At 42.2% G+C, this 18,211-nt stretch overlaps 1 long non-coding RNA gene across 1 annotated transcript; it reads right to left on the bottom strand.

Moving 5' to 3' along the window:
- Positions 1 to 10,674: 10,674 nt before the first annotated feature.
- LOC105546358 lies at positions 10,675 to 16,447 on the bottom strand. The gene is made up of 3 exons (XR_001007081.1): positions 15,700 to 16,447; positions 14,994 to 15,086; positions 10,675 to 12,891 (listed from the first exon to the last, which is right to left on the bottom strand). It is a non-coding gene; the product is annotated as an uncharacterized LOC105546358 (long non-coding RNA).
- Between the last annotated feature and the right edge of the window lie 1,764 nt (positions 16,448 to 18,211).

Below are 18,211 nucleotides of genomic sequence, written 5' to 3'. Positions count from 1 at the left end.
CACTGCACTCCAGCCTGGGTGACAGAGCAAGACTCCATCTTAAAAAAAAATTATAATGTCTAAATATATGCTACTAATTATAATTAAGGATTTTATGTTAAGTTATTGAAAACCACAGAAATAACCAAATTTCTTTGCCAAACATGTTCTTAACTGTAAATAACCTGGACATTTCATCATTTCACAGACAATTGCTGTCTTGTTTTGATCCTCTTCAAAAGATAGTTATAATCAGCTATAGGACTTTGACAGGTGCTCTCAAATGCAAGTATCTGATAACTGTGGAGATTTTAACATTGGAATAAAGTAAAAATGTGCAGGACTCATGATGAGCTGAAATGTTCATGAATATTAAGCAAAGCAAGAGTTAACAGAATGGACTGAACTAACAGAAAACTGAAGTAACCTTTTTAGCCTTTTTGCTTAAAACGTTACTGATCCTTGTTTTGTTTTTCAGTCAAGAAAACTTATCTTGAGCTATTTACAGCCTTTAATGATTGAGTAAGGTATATTCCTGTAAACAAAATTTGAAGCATGTTTGTTATCTCTGCCTGGCATCTCCAGAATTTGGAAACTATTTGTGGGTATTCCAAAATTATGGCAATGTATTTATTTGCATCAGTGCAATAAGAATCCATTTTCTTTTGCAACAGGACACAGCTGGAGATACTGGCCATTTTACCAAGGCTTTGACCAGAATGGTGTGCTTCCCTTTAAGGAATCAAACTTCACTTGCAGAGTCAATAAAAGCCCCTTGGAAAAACTAACCTCATACCTTGTCTACATAGTCCCTGTACAGGGTTCCTAACCTTTGGTAAGTAAAGAATGTCACTTTCTGACAGGCCCAGGAGCCCCATATTTTTGGGACCTCAAGAAGAGAGGAATTTACCCAACTCATAGATAACTCATAGATATTTAAGGGTACAAACCCATGGGTGGGCTCAGGTTTAAAAAGTCTCATCTTAGATTTTTTGTGGAGCAGAGCTCCATCGAGGCCAATTTAAAAGCATCTGTGAAGGATTGGTATCCTTGCTGCACTTTACACAAATAATCAGGCCAAGTATAAAACTAAAGTTTATTTTGCAAACAACTAAGTCTTATCATGATTTTTTTTAGAAAAAAAATGAGGACTGGACAGAGAAAAATTATGTTTCAAGACATATACACTTGTCAATTAATTCTAATCTCAGTTGTTTTTAAGTTTTTGCCTACATTATAGATTCACCTTGCTTATTCCTGTAAACCAACCAGTGATCTATGGCTGCAGCTCAGAAGAAACAAAAGGGATAGGTAATATAAATAATCTGGATCGATATTTTAATTCTGAGCAATTATCCTGCAAATGCTGCCAGGTGATGGGAATAGATAGGGTGCCCATAACTCAGAGGTTTGTTTGGGAGAATAAGACCAAGGAACCTAACCAAAGCCAAGTCCCATGCACCCAAATCTTAACAGGCATAACTATAGCCACCAGTTATTGGGGAGTGTTGACAGCCTTGGGATTTTTAAGCTGTCCTTACCCCCACCTTGTTTTGTTTTGATACATGTCCTTTAATAACCCAAACTATTTCTTCTCACTTAGAGGCCACTGAACTTCAAATGGTAATGCAAATGGAACCACACATGGCCACACCATTCTTCTGGGGACCCTTAAATTAACCTCAGGAGGAGCCCTGACTGTTATAGTCCCCCACACGATGCCACTATTTAGCTAGAATTAGCTAGAAAGATCATCATCCAACCTCCCTAACAGCAGCTGGGGTCTCCAGTCCTGAGTGGGGAAATGAGAACAGAAAAAGGAAAAAAACCCAGGTAAGCAGACAGTTAAGGCCAGTCCTCAGTATAATTCTTTTAAACAGAGAAACAGCCTGAAAAATCAAGCTGCAGCTGCACAGATAAGGGAGCAAGGCCTAACATAGAAACACCTTTGTTCTTTGTGTAATTGGTGGGCTCCCAGGGAAAAGTTTCCTCCTCTTCTATGAGCATGCACACAGTGGGATCCATGGAAACTTGCATGGGAAGGAGGCTTGCCTGAGACATGCCTGCAGCTGCACAGGTGAGGGCAGTTACACAGACAGCTGCACAGATAGGCGAAGTTTTTTGTTTTTTTTCTTTAATGAAAGCCCCTGTATTCAACTGAAGAAAAGGCAACCCTCTCAGGTCCCCCTTCTACTGCGAAGAGCTTTCCTAGTTTGCTTATTAAACCTCTGCCCCAGCTTCACCTTTGGTGTCCATGGTCCTTAATTTTCTTGGTCATTAGACAAGAGCTCAGATAACAAGATTGCAACACCTCCATCCCATGTTTATATTTCCTATCTTCCACAAATGGAACACTAGCACCCCCAAATATCAACATGCACGTTTTGTAAGCTATACCAAATCAACTTACTAAGTAAAGTTCAATATCTATTTTTTTCAATATCTCACTTTTTTCCTTAGAATATACACCGAGAGTTTTTTTTTTCTTTGTAGGCATGGTATCAATGTAATATATCATTAGATTTATTGGTTTTATTTATATTTATTTTTAGGTTTATCTCCTCATACTTGTTTTATTTTTTGGAAATGTAAAATATTAAAATGATTCAACAGTCGAGGCTATATAAAAATGTATACTTAGAGAAGAGTCATTCCCTATTACATTCCTTGCATTTCATTTGCATCTACCCATGAGTAATGTTCTATTTCTTGATCTGGATGTGAGATTACACAGGTATATTTATTTCTTCTTCTTCTTAAAGCTGATCACTTATTTGTGCTTTTTTTGTATGTTTCACAGTGAAAAAGTTTAAAAATATCAATGAGATGTCAGTCAGTATTCAATTAGGGAAGCAGAATCACTTAAGTATTATTGAATGAGGAATTGTTATAGGACTAAGACCATGCACAATTATAGGATGAGTTAGGGAAGATGGAGGATCAAAGAGCAGTCACTATCCAACCTTCCTAAAGCATGGCAAGGTGGACAAGTTGAGATTGCAGGGGGCCCTGAGAATCCAAGCACATTCAGCTGCTAGAGTGGAGTTACAAAGTGTCTAGAGAAAAACTCCAAAGAAATTTAGCTACCACTTCTGTGGGTCCTCTGACAAGTATCTGGTGGTGGCATTGGGGCTACTGCTAATGGACATGGCTGGCCATTGGGAAGAGCTGAACACAGAGTAAGGGAGAGCAGGATGAGCTGGAATCCACTGGTATCTGTATGTCATGACAACTAGCAACAAGAGCTGTCGGAGAGTAATGGCTGTGGCTTCTCTTCTACCTCCCAAATGTCACTCAAATTCTTTTGTCCAACTCTAACCTGAATTTCGACCAGGAAATAATTCTGGGAAAGTAGTTTTAGCTATACCAACTGGTACACGGTACAAACTGCCACCAGAGAGATGATAACAGTCTTAGGGCAGTGATTGTTGACATGGAGAAAAGGAGAAAGATTAGGGAGATGTATATGAGTTAGAATTGATCAGATTAGTTAATAAACTAGATGTGAATAATGAGGGAAAGCAAAATCTAAATGACTCTCAGGCTTTAACTTAGACAGCTGTGTGGGTGCTGGTGCCATTGACTGAGGCAAAGACTCCAGGTGGAGAAGGCGGAGATGATGGCTGCAGGGAGATAGGGCATTTAGTTTTGCCCATGTTGATTCTGAGAAGGTGGTGGGGCTTCCAAGTGAAGATATGCAGTAGGACCCAAATATATTACTATATTTTTAAAATGGGCTTTTGCTTATTATGACAATTTATCCTCATTCTGACTGGATTTATCCTCCTATCTAAAATAGCCAAAAAACTGAAAAATATAGGAAACAACAGTTTCAAGACATTGGACATCAAGCAGCAAGGGACCATGATCCCTGAGCAATGGAAAGTAAGTCCTATGAATGCTGCAATTGACTGCCTTGGGAAAGCGTCTAGGATACGGCACAGAGAAGAGAAACCCAGCCCAAGCCCTATGGACTCCAAGAATTAAATAGATGGAGCTCTGAGCCTTGAGAGATAAAGGCAGTCAGAGTTTGCCAAAGAGAATACTGGAGAGGAGAGAGATGCCCAGAGATAGAGAACTCTGGAGCTCTGCAGAGGATCATGCTCAAATGCTCAGCTAGGCACCGATCAGCACATGCACGTGAGGAAACTCTCTAGGGCCAAGGAAAGAACCATCTGAAAGGATAAGTAGTAACAATGCATGGTGTTCACACTGAAAATAGTACCTATTTTCACCAGCCAGACTGGAAAACCTCATGATTCATGGGGAACTGGGTGGAGAATACAGACGTGCCTTGCCCTGTTTTCAAGCAGCTTGATTGAATTCCAGAACGAAGCTCAAGAATATCTATGCAAGTATTAAAATATCCAGCTGCCAACAAGATAAAATTCACAATGTCTGCAGCCAAAAATTACTAGGTATGAAAGAAGCAGGAAAACACCACCTATAATTAGGGGAAAAGTCAACCAATAGAAACTGACCCAGAAGTGACACAGATGTTAGAATTAGAGAGAAGAACATTTAAAGTCATTATAAGTGCATTCTATCTGTTCAAAAACTTTAGTGGTATAGACTGAATATTTGCATCCCCCTCAAATTCATATGTTGAAATTTTAAACCCAAAGGTGATGGATGGTATTAGGAGGTGGGAATTTTGGGAGGTGATTGAACAGAATTTATGCCCTTATAGAAGAGGCCTGAGAGAGGACCATCGTGCCTTCTGTGATGTAAGGTTACAGCAAGAAGATGGCTGTCTGCGAACCAGGGAATGGGCCCTCACTGGACATGGAATCTGCTGGTGACTTGATCTTGAACTTCCCAGCCTCCAGAACTGTGAGAAATAAATTTCTTTATAAACGACTCTTTCTCTAGTAGTTTGTTGTAGAAACCAAGCAGTTTCACTGAAGCTTTTAAAAAAATAGTATATAATAGGGGGAAAAACCAAACTATTTTCTTCCACTATACTCTCAACATTCCACATAAAACACTTCTGGTCACAAAAATGTGGGGCTGTTTTTCCCATAAAGTAATTCTCCAGTTTTCTACAAACACCAGCTAGGTGTTCTATAATTCAACTAATTCTGACTCTATCTAAATGGAGTTAGAATGAGATGCCACAGGTTAAGGACTTAGTCACATATGTCTGACCTCACTTCAGTTGCCAGTTTTGAGTGCAAACTTCCAGTACTTCTGATAGGCTGGCTATAAATTGGGAGTTCCTATGACCTCCTTCTCATATTTGGTCTTTTGCTAGAATGGCTCACAAAACTTAGGGAAGTACTTAAACTTACCACTTTGTTTTAAGGGACATTACAAAGGATGTGGATGAACAGCCAGATGAAGAGGTACATGGAGCAAGGTACATGGGAATTGGCATGAGGTTTCTGTGCCCTCTCCAGGCATGCCACCTTTCCAGCACCTTCACATGTTCAGCAATCTGAAAATTCTTTGAAGGCCATCCTTTTGGGGTTTTATGCAGGTATATTTAAAGAGGCTTCATTGTGAAATCATTGATCAGTTGTAAACTATTCACCTTTCAGTCCCTCTTCTCTCCCTGGAGGTAGAGGGAATGGGGCTAAAATTTCCAACGCTTTAATCACAGTTGATTCTCCTGGCAACTATCCCCCATCCTGAGGCTATCCAGGACCCTCTAGCCATCAGTCCTCTTACTACCATATTCATCAGACACTCATCACTTCAGAGATCCCAAGGATTTTAGGAGCTGTGTGCCAGGAAATGGAGGCAGAAACCAAATATGTATTTTTTTATTATGTCACAAAGACTAAAAGTGAATGAAAGAGATGAAAACTACAATGGTGAGTAAAAAAGACACTGCTTGATTAACAAAAGATTAGACATTGTAGAAGAATCATCAGCTTGAAACCATAGCAACAGAACTATTCAAAGTGAAATACCTAGAGAAAAGAGAATTTTAAAAGAAAGAAAGAAAAAATACAGCTAAGTGAGCAGAAAAGAATTTCTGAAAGTTGGAGTGTAGGGCAGAAAAATATCTGAAAAAATGCCCCCCAAATTCCAAATTTTAGACCAACTCTACACCCACATATTCGAGAAGCTTAATGAAACCTGGGCACAAGAGACGTGAAGAAAATAAAACCAAATTACATTATAGTCAAATTACTCAAAACTAGTAATAAAGCAAATCTTAAAAGCAGCCAGAGGGGGGAAAAATGCTATGTACAGAAGAATCAAAATAATGACAAATATTTTATTGGGAACAATGCAAGCAAGAAAACAGTAGACCAATATCTTCAAAATACTGAAAAAAAAGAACTCTCAACCTCATTCTATACTGAGTGGAAACACCTCTTCAAAACAAATGTGAAATAAAAGCATGTTAGACATAACAAAGTTGAAAGAATTCACCACCAGGAGACTCACAGTGAGGCAAACGTTAAAGAAGTTTTTTAGGCAGAATAAAAATGATACCAGGCCAGGCATGGTGGCTCACGCCTGTAATCTCAGCATTTTGGGAGGCCGAGGTGGGTAGATCACGAGGTCAGGAGATCAAGACCATCCTTGCCAACATGGTGAAACCCTGTCTCTACTAAAAATACAAAAATTAGCTGGGCATGGTGGTGTGTGCCTGTAGTCCCAGCTACTCCGGAGGCTGAGCCAGGAGAATCTCTTGAACCCGGGAGGTGGAGGTTGCAGTGAGCTGAGATTACGCCACTGCACTCTAGCCTGGGTGACAGAGCAAGACTCCATCTCAAAAAAAAAAAAAAGATACCAGGTGAAAATATGAATCTATAAAAAGAAATAAAGAGCATCAGAAATGGTAACTATGTGGGTACATCTATGTACTTTGTCTTAAACTTTAGATCTGTTGAAAGATAACCAACTGTTTAAGCAAAAATAACAACAATGTACTGTGATATTTGTAGCACATATCAAAGTATAATACACAATAACAATAGCACAAAGTTTGGGAGGGGAGAAATTGAAGTAGAACATTATGAAGTTCCCAAACATGCAATGGTATCGTATCACTGGAAGATAGTCTGAGATAACTTAAACGTATATAGTATAGACCATAAAACAACACTAAAATAACACAACAAAAAGTTGTAGCTAATAAGATAACAAAGGGGGTAACATGAAATCATTTAAAAATAATAAATATAAAAGAAGGTAGAAATGAGGAAAAGGGGAATTTAAAAACACATGAAACATATAGAAAGTACAAAGATAATATATTTAAATTTAACCATGTCATAAATCTCATTAAATGTAAATGGTCTAAACACTCATATAAATGACAGAGATTGTCAGATTTGATTTTAAAAAATGAAACATCTACATGCTGCCCCAAAGAAATACACTTTTAATATAAAAACATAAACTAAAATATATAGTGTGTTAACAGTAATCAAAAGCTGGATTATCTACGATAGCATTACAAAAATTGGTTTTTAGATGAACAAATATTACCATAGATGAAGATAGTAATTCCATATTGATAAGGGGTCAATTGATCAAGAGAACATAACAATCTTAAAAGTTGATGCCCCTTATTAACAGAGATTCTAAATACATTTAGTCAAAAAGTTTCTGTATTAATTTGATTAGGATAATGGCCTCCAGCTGCATCCATGTTGCTGCAAAGGACTAGATTTTATTCTTTTTATGGCTGTGTAGTATTTCATGTTGTGTATGTACCACATTTCCTTCATCCAATCCACCATTAATGAGAACCTATGTTGATTCCATTTCTTTGTCAAATAGGCTACTTTCAAGAAAAGCATTTTATTTATTTGAGACAAGGTCTCGCTCTGTCACTCAAGCTGGAGTGCAGTGGCATGATCATAGCTCACCACATCCTCAACCTCCCAGGCTCAAGCAATCCTCCTGCATCAGCCTCCTGAGTAGCTGGGACTACAGGGGCATGCCACCATATCTGGCTAATTTTTTATTTTTATTTTTTTGAGACAGAGTCTCGCTCTGTCGCCCAGGCTGGAGTGCAGTGGAGTGATCTCAGCTCGCTGCAAGCTCTGCCTCCCAGGTTCACACCATTCTCCTGCTTCAGCCTCCTGAGTAGCTGGGACTACAGGCGCCCACCACCATGTCTGGCTAATTTTTTTGTATTTTTAGTAGAGACAGGGTTTCACTGTGTTAGCCAGGATGGTCTCAATCTTCTGACCTCGTGATCCGCCTGCCTCGGCCTCCCAAAGTGCTGGGATTACAGGCGTGAGCCACCGCGCCCTGCCTTCCCACATAATTTTTAACATTAGTGTGTCAATTACTATAAAAATCACTATTAGGATTTTGATTGCAATTGCATTAAATCTATAAATTTGGAGAGCAGTATCTTTACAAAATCGTTTTGTCCTATCCAAAACCAAAGCATACTTCTCTACTTATTTAAGTGCCTTTTAAATATCTTTCAATGAAGCTTTAAAATAGTCTAAACAGAGGTCTTGTACAACTTGTATTTATTCCTCGGGATCCTGTATTTTTGTTACTCTGTCAAGAAATTTCATTTCTAACTTTGTTACTGGTGTGTGGAAATATATTTGATTTAAAATGTTTATTGTATAACTTATTTGAATTTATTAAAATTAATAATTCAGATAATCTGTAGATTACTTCGTGTTTTCTATATAATCACAGTGTCACTGAAATAATGTATGTTTTGTTTCTTCTATTCCACTGAAAAAAACCTACTTTTTTGGTCTTAAATGCACTACCTCTAGCTTTTGGTGGTTTTAAATAGAAACAAAGCTACCACGCATCTTTGTCGTTTCCAGTTTTTAAGAGAATGCTTCTAACGTTGCACCATTAAGTATGATGGTTGCTGGTTGTAGATTTTTGGACTTTTTAAAGAGTCTTATTGTTTAACAAGAAGAATTTTAACATGAGGATTTCTTTAATTCCTTCCTTGCCTTTTCCCTTTTCAGTAAGAGAGGACCATTGCTGGGGGAGCCAGAAGACCAACAAGAGAGAGCAGCCAGTGACAGAGCTCCACGTGGCTGTGAATTGGCTCATCTTCTCCAGCAAGAAACATGGAATCTGAGCTCAGAAGAATATGCATGCTCAGGTTTGGAGAACTGAACACCAAAATAGCAACAGAGTTCATTTGACTGGTGCTACCTCAAGTAATTTATATTAACTCTATTCTTAGTTATCCTTGCCGGTTTTGCTGTCTTTACTTCCCCCCAATAAATACTTATTGCATCCCAACTTTTATGCTCAATGTTGTTTGGCACTGTAGAAAGACACAAAGAGACTGCATTTTCCTTTGTGAGCCTCTGTGGATTCTGAGCTTTGGTCTCCGTGACACAGTTATCACAGGCACTGCCACTATCTCATCTGACCCTTTGGGTGGGTGTCCTTTCTCCACATTTTTGAGATCTGTATGGCCTTTTAATGTCAGAAGTGGCCTTAATGTAGGATGTTGGCCAAGGGCCAGGTTCACTTTGCAGGACCTGTGGTGCTGTGCCTCCGGGCAGGGTTTCGCCCAGCAGAGGAGACATTTCTGGTCCTTGCTGCTTCAGTTGTGCTTCTGGCCTGAGGCCCTTTGGGACAGCTGGGGAAGCTTCCTGAGCTCCATCATGGGATTCAAATAATTCAAATTATTAGTATGGGCTTTCCTGGATTCAGTCAAGACCCTGCAAAAAACCAAGAACAGCTGAGATGAGAACAAAAAGAGAGGAGATGGGCAGAAGAGCCCCCAGATCCATCCACTAGGGGTGAGGGTGAAAAGAAAGGATGTGGGGACACATTCAAGTTAGTGGACTTTAAGGAGGAGATGAAGGAAGAAACAAGTGGCCCTGCTCTTGGCAATGATTCTTTAAGCAGGTGTCTTCAAAGTGGTCCTAAGACGAGATGGAAGTGAGCCAAGGAGGCTTCTAGGGGCCCAAGTAGGGAGGGATTAATAAGAAAGAAGAGGGCCAAAAGGTCTAATTTTCTGTGAGGCAAAATGTCCATATCTCTAAAACTTTCTAAGAGTCCATGTAAATTTCAGTGCATAGATGTGTGTTGCAACACATGTGAAAAGGAATTTAGCAGAGATTCCTAGAAGCTGAGGGGGTGTAGCTCAGGGGTAGAGCATTTGACTGCAGATCAAGAGGTCCCTGGTTCAAATCCAGGTGTCCCCTGGAAAGAGTCTCTTTTTAGTACCTGCATCTCTTTTCAGTCTCTTTTTAGTACCTGCGTCTCTTTTCAGTACCACATGCCAATTGGTACCTTCAGGTTGCCCCAGGTCCTATGGCAGGTTGAGGGGAGGTTCCTGGGAAGGAAGTAGAGGGAAAAGAGATGGAAAGGAATTTAGTCATCTTTTGGGCTGGGGCAATGGAAAGTCCCAAAACCAGGAATGTGGTTCTAGCTATGATCTTGTTATTAAGGGATGTGTGAACTCAGGCAGGCCTTTAATTAGTCTTTGTCTTTTCTTTCAGGCATGTAACATGCAAGTATAGACTAAATTCAAAGTTGCCAAAACATGTCTGAGCACCAGAATGACCTGGGAGTGTGGTCAAGTATACAGATTCTGATTTGTTAGGTGTGAGAAGTTTCGTTTTTCTTTCATTTCATCCTCCCACATCACAGAAACACCAGATGATCTCCTGGGCTGCAAAATTCAGCAACCACTTATGAAGCAGATTCGTCACGTACCAGTTATTAATCTGTAGTTTGTACCACTTGCTCGAGTCCAGTGACACAGAATACTCATATAGCAAGTTAAGCAAAGCAACTTTATTCCTTACAGGCAGGCAAGAGACAACAGAAGCCTGGGATTTAGGGTGAGCTGGTTCCCCAAGGCTCAGGAAGCTGCCCAGGGCAGATGGAGTCTCACCTGTGTGTCCCACTTCACCCTGCAGCTGAGGGACCCTGAACACCCTCTGCTCTCAGTTTTATACCCCAAGGGCAATTTGGATCATTGGGCTAAAGCATAGCAGGACATCCTGTCCTAGGTGTGATGGGAACAGAGTCCAGGTTTAGGACAGTTCCTCCTCATCTCAGGACAACACACCCAGCACATTCTCTAGGAGAACTACAACCAAGAAAAGAGGGAAGCACTGGGTTGGTCAAGGCCATCCAGGGACTTGTCCTGCTGGGTCATTTAAAAAGCTTTTCTAGGATAATGTTGGCTTTCCAAGTGGTTTCCCAAGCTGATGTCTTTCCCATTGAGAGAAGAAGCTGTAGGCCTGTGGACTGCCAGGTGGGAGGAGGTTGGGGTTTAGAGGAAAGAGGAGAGCAGGAATGGGTTGTTTGCAGTGGGGCTGTTCCCATGGACTGACCAAGAAGAAATCGGGGTGCTGATGGGGCCGCACAGGTGCTTATCAGAAACAGTTATAACAAGTGAGGGGTGTAAATGAAGGTAGTGCCTTTGCCTGCAGGCCAAGTGGTCTCTGGTTCAAATCCATGTGGCTCCCACCCTCCTTCAGTTTTCTACTTACTGAACAAAAGCCTTTTCACCTCTGGGGTCTACTATACTGGAATCTTCCTGCAAGGAGAGAAGAGAGAATAGACGGCATAGAGCTTTGCCAGGAAGCCTCTCCAGTTTCTTGTAGGTCCCAGTGAACTTCTCCAGGTGACTCTGTCCCCTCATTAACCCTTATCCTCAGAGCCTTGAAATGGGCCCAATTGTCCCACAGAACTGATGTTTATGGTTTCTCTTGAATAAACCTAGAAATTGACCCTCTCAGTATTGAAACCCAAGGAGAAATTTACATTTGTGTTATCTGAATTCCTTTCTCAGGAAACCAACCAGCAATCCTCCCAGAGAGTATCAAGAAACTGAAATTTACCAGATCCCCACATGTGGAAAGTGAGAGGCCAGACCCCTCACCCATCATGATTGCCTAGGTGACCACCTACTGCCTGTTGGCCAACTCCTCTTCCTTGCCCCTCCCTAATCCGTTTTCCCACATGTAATTACATTTCTTCCCTGCTATGTAAACCCCTAATTTTAGTCAGTCAATGACGATGGATTTGAGACTGATCTCCTGTTCATCCTGTCTGTGGCACCTGGATAAAGCCTTATTCCCTGGCAATACTCATCTCAGTGACTGGCTTTTTGTGAGATGAGCAGCAAGACCTAGATGGAACCCCTGGTGTTTCCGTAACAGCCTTGCAACTTGCACTTTCCCTGTGGGAATGCTCATCTCCACCACACAGGGCCATCCCCTGGAGGCGCAGGTAGTGATTTGACTCCTCTGGAATCCTCACCCCCAGGGACTGCATAGCATAGGGCCTTGCCTGGAGCAGATCCCATGGTTGCAGCTGCTCCCCTCTGAGCTGCTCTGGTACGGTCTGTACAGACTGAAGGAATTAAAAGAAGAGTGGTGAGGAGGGCTCCTAAGTGGCAAAATGACTGTCAAGGAAGTGGCTGTTACAGGCAGGGGTTTGTAAGCTACTTTCAGTCAGGAGGCCCCACATTATGCCCTGGGGCTACTTCCCTGCCCCTTGTGTTTATGAAGCCCCAGTATCTGCTTCATAAACACCAGATGTGCATGTAGGGGGCATCTGTTTCCCACCTGAGCAGAGGCTCCCAGTGCCCACTGGGGTGAGTGAGCTGCAGCGTCTTCTCAGGGAGGTGAACAAGGTGAACGGCTTTAACGCTGACCGTTGGAATCTGGGAGAAAGACTGAAAGAAGCAGTGGTTTCCCGTGTCTGAGTGAGTGCTCAATTATTCCTTGTGGCAGTATCCCGCGGATGACTGGTTGTTGCTTGCGGGCTTTCTTATTTCAAGTCAATAAAACCACATCCTTACCAATAGGGAGACATCTATTCAATTCGCTTCTGCCAGTGGTATCACACTTCCACATGTGGGTTCGCTGCCTCGTTTTGTATTACTTGAAATTCTTATTTGGGACTCGGGAGACCTCTCTTGCCCAGCATGCCCTGCTGGGCTGACTCCATTCGGTCTCTCCATAGAGTTAAAATCAACAACAGCTAAAAGCAAAGATCTGAAACAAACAAAAAATAACTAATTTTTAAACAAAGAAAAAAAAGCAAAGATCTGAACCCAATTCTGCTTAATCCCTAGCAGATTTTTTCTCCCTAAACAAGAGTATAATAGTCCATAATAATTGTAGCTCCAATCTGCTTACTCCCATAAAACATTAGCCTAAGAGACAAACACTGCCGCTTTCTAAGGTGCAAGTCAATTTCTTTTCAAGTTTTGAAGACTGCGAAAGTTGGAGCCTCATGTAGGAAGCCTGACCTTGCTCTTGCAGAGCTACGGGCAGGAGCCGTGCAGGTAGAAGGAGCCTCAGCAGAGGCCAGCATCAAGTGCGTGCCCTGGAGTGCCTGGGGACGGGGAGCCTGGGGCGTGGAGCAGGGAAGGTGGGGCAGAGAGTAGCAGGGGAACAGGACGCTAAAGATGGAAGGGCTTTATAGTCACCACACAGAATTTGGTTCCATGCAGTGCAGCTCAGAGCTACCCTCCGTCCTTTTTCAGCTCTCCAGACTTCTTTTTCCTCTATGCCCTCTGCATCCAGGTCTCTCATTGGGCTCCACAACAGCACTCTGGCTGTGTACCCTTCCCTCCTCCCCACTTCACCTCCAGGCCACCTACCCTCTAGGTCCCCTCCAGGAATGGGAGCCCCATTAGACTAACACCTCCAGCCCCCATAAGCAGCTCAGGAGAGGGATGGGCCTGCGGGGCTGGACAGCCCTGAGTGTACCTGACTCTCCAGAGACCGCGGGCCAGGCAGAGGCCATGTCTGCTCTATGCCAGGATCTCTGATTTGGGCTGGCGGGAAAACAGTGCATAGCCCCCAAGATGACTGCCCTTCTCCTTTGGAGGAGCACTGGGCAATTTAATTAACTCTTATTTTTTTGAGGGCCCAAGACATAAAAGCTTCTTTTTGGGGTAACCCATGAATCTCTGGGAAGCTGCATTCATCTGGACTTTCCATTGAGACATGAGATTTGAACAGTGGTGTGGGACGAGGGCCCATGTGGGGAGGAGGAAGAAGTGGGAGCTTGGGATGAGGCACGCATCTGGGCTGAAGTAGGCTTCATTAAGGTTCCACACTGCACACAGGTGACCCTTGAGCAATGAGGGAGTTAGGGGTGTTGACACCACACCCCGCGCCCCACCAACTTGCAGTCAGGAATGCGGATATAACTTTTGACTCCCCTGAAACGTAACTACTCATAGGCTACTGTTGACTGGAAGCCTTTCTGATAACAAACAGTCAATGAACACATTTTGTATGTTCGATGTGTTATATACTGTATTCTTACAATAAAGAAAGCTAGAGAAAAGAAAATATTAAGAAAATCATAAGGAAGGGAACATTTATTTCCTATAGAACAAGTGGAAGTGAAGTGGATCATCATAGAGGTCCTAATCTTTGTCATCTTCACAGAGCAGGCTGAAGAGGAGGAGGAAGAGGAGCGGTTGGACTTGCTGTCTCGGGGACAGCAAAGACAGAAGACAATCTGTCTGTTAAGCGGACCCACAGTTCAAGCCTGTGTTGTTCAAAGTCAACTGTAGTTTTACTTACAGACTTTACAGATTCAGGACCAGGCTTCCTGGGTCAAAGTAATGAGAAGTGCAGAACCATCTTTGCTGACTAAACCCAAGCCCAGCTGAGGGGCGCTTGGACTGGAAGCAAGGCCTCTCGGTCTGCACTCAGCTACTGCGCTCTGGCACTGGCACCTGGGCTGGCTGAGCAGTATCTCTGACTCTGGGAGCTGAGTCCCATGCTCTTGTTGTCTGCAGCTCTTTCTTCACACCCAGAGTGGCTTTGGTTTACTAACGGGTCTGCTTCCCTGCTAAGAGGACACCTTGCTTCCCTTTCAGTCACCTCTTCCGGCCGTTTCGGCCAGCGCTCCTCAGCCTGAAGTCTTCAGCTCCTTGGAGGGCAGGTGGATGGAGAAGCTAGAACCACTTTCTCAGATCTCACTTGGGCTCTTCTGGTACCTGGGGAGCTACTGTAATTTGAAAATCAGCTCACCCTCTGGGCGTGTCTCTCTGCAGAAGGTGCGTGCTCTAAGAGGCGGTTTGTGCATGTGTTGCTGAAGGGGACTTAGGAAGTGCTTACCTTTATTCGAGATGATGGGGAATCTTTCAGAACAGATATGACCACTGGGAACAGTGACCTACTAAGCTGATGGTTATGGAAAGCTGGGGTTGCCTAGAAACATATATGAAAGGGAAAGGTACTGTGACTTGGTGTTTGTTCCTCCCAGCAGGACCTGAATAATCCCCGGAGAGGGCGCTCTGCTGTTGGGCAGGCAGAGGCCAGGACGCTCTGGCCCAGTGCAGCAAACTCTCCACCCTAACATCAGCCTTGCTGCAGACCCCCCTGCCTGTTCTGATGTGGGAAGGGGTCCTGATTACTGAGTGTGAATAGTCCTCTAACTGGGAAGATCTAGAGTTGTGAAATAATGTTCATTTTTTGAAACTGTGGCTTTGGGTGAAATTCAAACATTGCAGAAAGGTGAGACCTAAACATGGTGCTTACGCTGAGACTCGGCTTGGGGGGCCCACCTGAGCAGCCAGCCAGCCCCCACCCTGATGATATTGCCACTGGGTTACAAGGCATGGAGTGTCTCAGGCTCATCACAGGTAGGGGTGTGCAGTGAGAATAAAACAGGAGTCATGGGCTTTTCATGGAGATCCAGAAATAATCAGACAGCTGAGGCCTTTGAAGCCTCAAAAGGACTGTGACTTTTGACATCACCAACAAAGCTTTAGGACTCAGGCCTAGGTCACCCCTTCTTTACCAGAGTTCATTGATAGCCAACCTGATCAATGGCTGTTCTTCTATAAACACCTGTACCATATTACTCGTAGTTTCCGATCACTAATCACTCAACATACTCATATCTTTTATGGCCATTCTTTGCGGGTCTTTTCATCTTCCCCCTCTGCTGTCAGCTCCTCTTCTCTTTCTTGGCATCTGTTATGTTAACCATCTTGAAAAGAGAGAATCTGATTGGTCATTATCCCTGTGTGGGCAGAACTGCAGGTCACTGGTTCACTTGTATATTAGCTGGGAAGAGAGGAAAACATCAAAGAAACTAATTAATACTCTGAGAAAAATATGAAAAAATATTTCATCTGTTAAACAAGGCACATAAAAGGGTCAATTATAGAACAGATAACTTAGAAATTAAGAAAAAAGGATAGAAGATATAAAAATTAAATAGAAAATTTGAAAAATAAAGCTGAGGCAGTTTCCCAGAAAGTAAAATAAAACAAAAAGACAAAGGAAAAGATAGTAAGAGAGATAAAAATAAGAAAGTTAGAGGTTAAAACCAAGATGTATAAAAACCAACTACATAGGCTTGGCGTGGTGGCTCACACCTATAATCTCAGCACTTTGGGAGACCCAGGTAGGAGGATCACTTGAGGCCAAGAGTTGAAGACCAGCCTGGACAACATGGTGAGATCCCTGTTTCTACCAAAAAAAAAAAAAAAAAAAAATCAGCTGGTCACTGTGGGGTGTGTCAGTAAGCCTAGCCATTCAGGAGGCTAAGGTGGGAGGATCACTTGAGGTCAGGGGTTTAAGGTTACGGTGAGCAAGACACTGTCTCAAAACAAAAAAAACTAATAAAAGTCCCAGAAAGAGAACATGATGGAAAGGACACTATACAAGAACATTACTCATAATGAAAGGACTTGGCTATGCATTAGAAAAGATTCTCCAAACGCCCAACAAAATGAATAAAAAAATCTTCATCAAGTATATCATAGTGTGATTACAGAATACCAGGACAAAAGGGAAGATCTTCAAAACTTAAAGAGTAAAAGAAACAGGTGATACACAAAAGATAGAGGATCACAATGGCACTTGACTTTTCTATAGCAATACTAGACACTAGAAGACAACAGAAACAATCCTTCACAATATGCAGGATTATAAGTTGAACCTAGAAATCTGTGTCTGTCCAGACTGCTGATCAAGTGTGTAGGTGGAATTATGGACATTTTGAGGCATGCAAGGTCTTAAAAAATTCACCTCTACTCACCATTCCCAGAAAACAACTGCAGGACATCCTCTGCCAAAATGAGGAAGTAAATTAAGAAACATTCAAGACGTGGCAATCCAGGAAAAAGGGACTTGCACACAGGAGACAGAGATGGAAAGAATGTCCTGGTAAGGGTGGAGGAAGTCCCAGGGCATGGGCTGAGCAGCAGACTTTCCAGGGCAACCAGCACAAACAGAGCAGGAAGCCGGAGAGCTACTGGAAAACAAGCAGTGAAAATGTTAATTATCTAACAGCTTTTACAATGTGGTAAATTGATTTGACAGGCATTTCATGGAGCAATGAAAGGCTGTGGAAAATCGTAGATATTCCAAGAAAACCAAGCGGTTGAAATGTGAGACTATCAGTAACTTGAGGGAAAAAAAAGTTCCATCAGAACTCTTAGTTCAGCTTAGGATTATGTACATTGGCCATAAACACTATTAACTAATCATAATAATTAAAACATGGAAGATAAAATTGAATAGAAAGTAAATATACAGCATTTTATCTAAGAAGTTGATATATGGTAGGTATACTGGAAAACAGAAAAGAAGGGACATGAGTGATAATCCTCACCTACAAAAATAAGTCAGCTAATGATGTCTAAATTTGATTAGACATACCATACTATGACATACTTATATTACTTAAAATTATAGAGGCAAATAGACTAGAAGAAACAGTCAGAAGGGTGGAGAGTGGCTGCCTCTGGGTGGCAAGAGGAAAATAAAAAGGACTGAGGTTTCTTGTACTATAAGCTTTAAAAGCAATATTTGACTCTCAAAAATAGTTGCACAAGATACTTAGATAAAAACAAAAGTATATGTAAGGTTTAAAATAGCCTTGCACTGGGAATGGAGGTGTAGTTCAGTGTAGAGTTTTCCACACTAGCAGCGGAGTTTTCTGGCCAAAACCTGGACGAGCTGTGTGGTCCTCATGCTATGTTGTCTCCATGATGCTTCCCAGGACTGCTCTCTGATCCATGTCAGAGCCTGGGAACTTCCCCAACTTCGCCAACTGTTTCATGAACTGGATTTAATGCAGAGATCCCAGACTGAGAGATATCTTTATATGTCAGTATTGCATGTGTCTCAATTTGTGTCTCCAAACTGCTATTTTGTAAACAAGAAGAAATCAGACATGTAGACCTAAAGGCTGTTCCAGCAGTAAACGGGAACACTCCTCCCAGCTGCTCCCGTCACCACAGACTGAGGGAAAGCGGGGAGATGTGCAGGTATGTGAGCAGGGGCTAGGGTTTGGGAATTGGGGATGGACTTTTCTGGGG

The sequence above is a fragment of the Mandrillus leucophaeus genome, unplaced genomic scaffold (assembly GCF_000951045.1).
Source record: "Mandrillus leucophaeus isolate KB7577 unplaced genomic scaffold, Mleu.le_1.0 Scaffold357, whole genome shotgun sequence".
Classification (NCBI taxonomy): Eukaryota; Metazoa; Chordata; class Mammalia; order Primates; family Cercopithecidae; genus Mandrillus; species Mandrillus leucophaeus.
The sequence above is the reverse complement of the archived record's forward strand: the minus strand, read 5'-3'. Positions and strand labels throughout refer to the sequence as shown.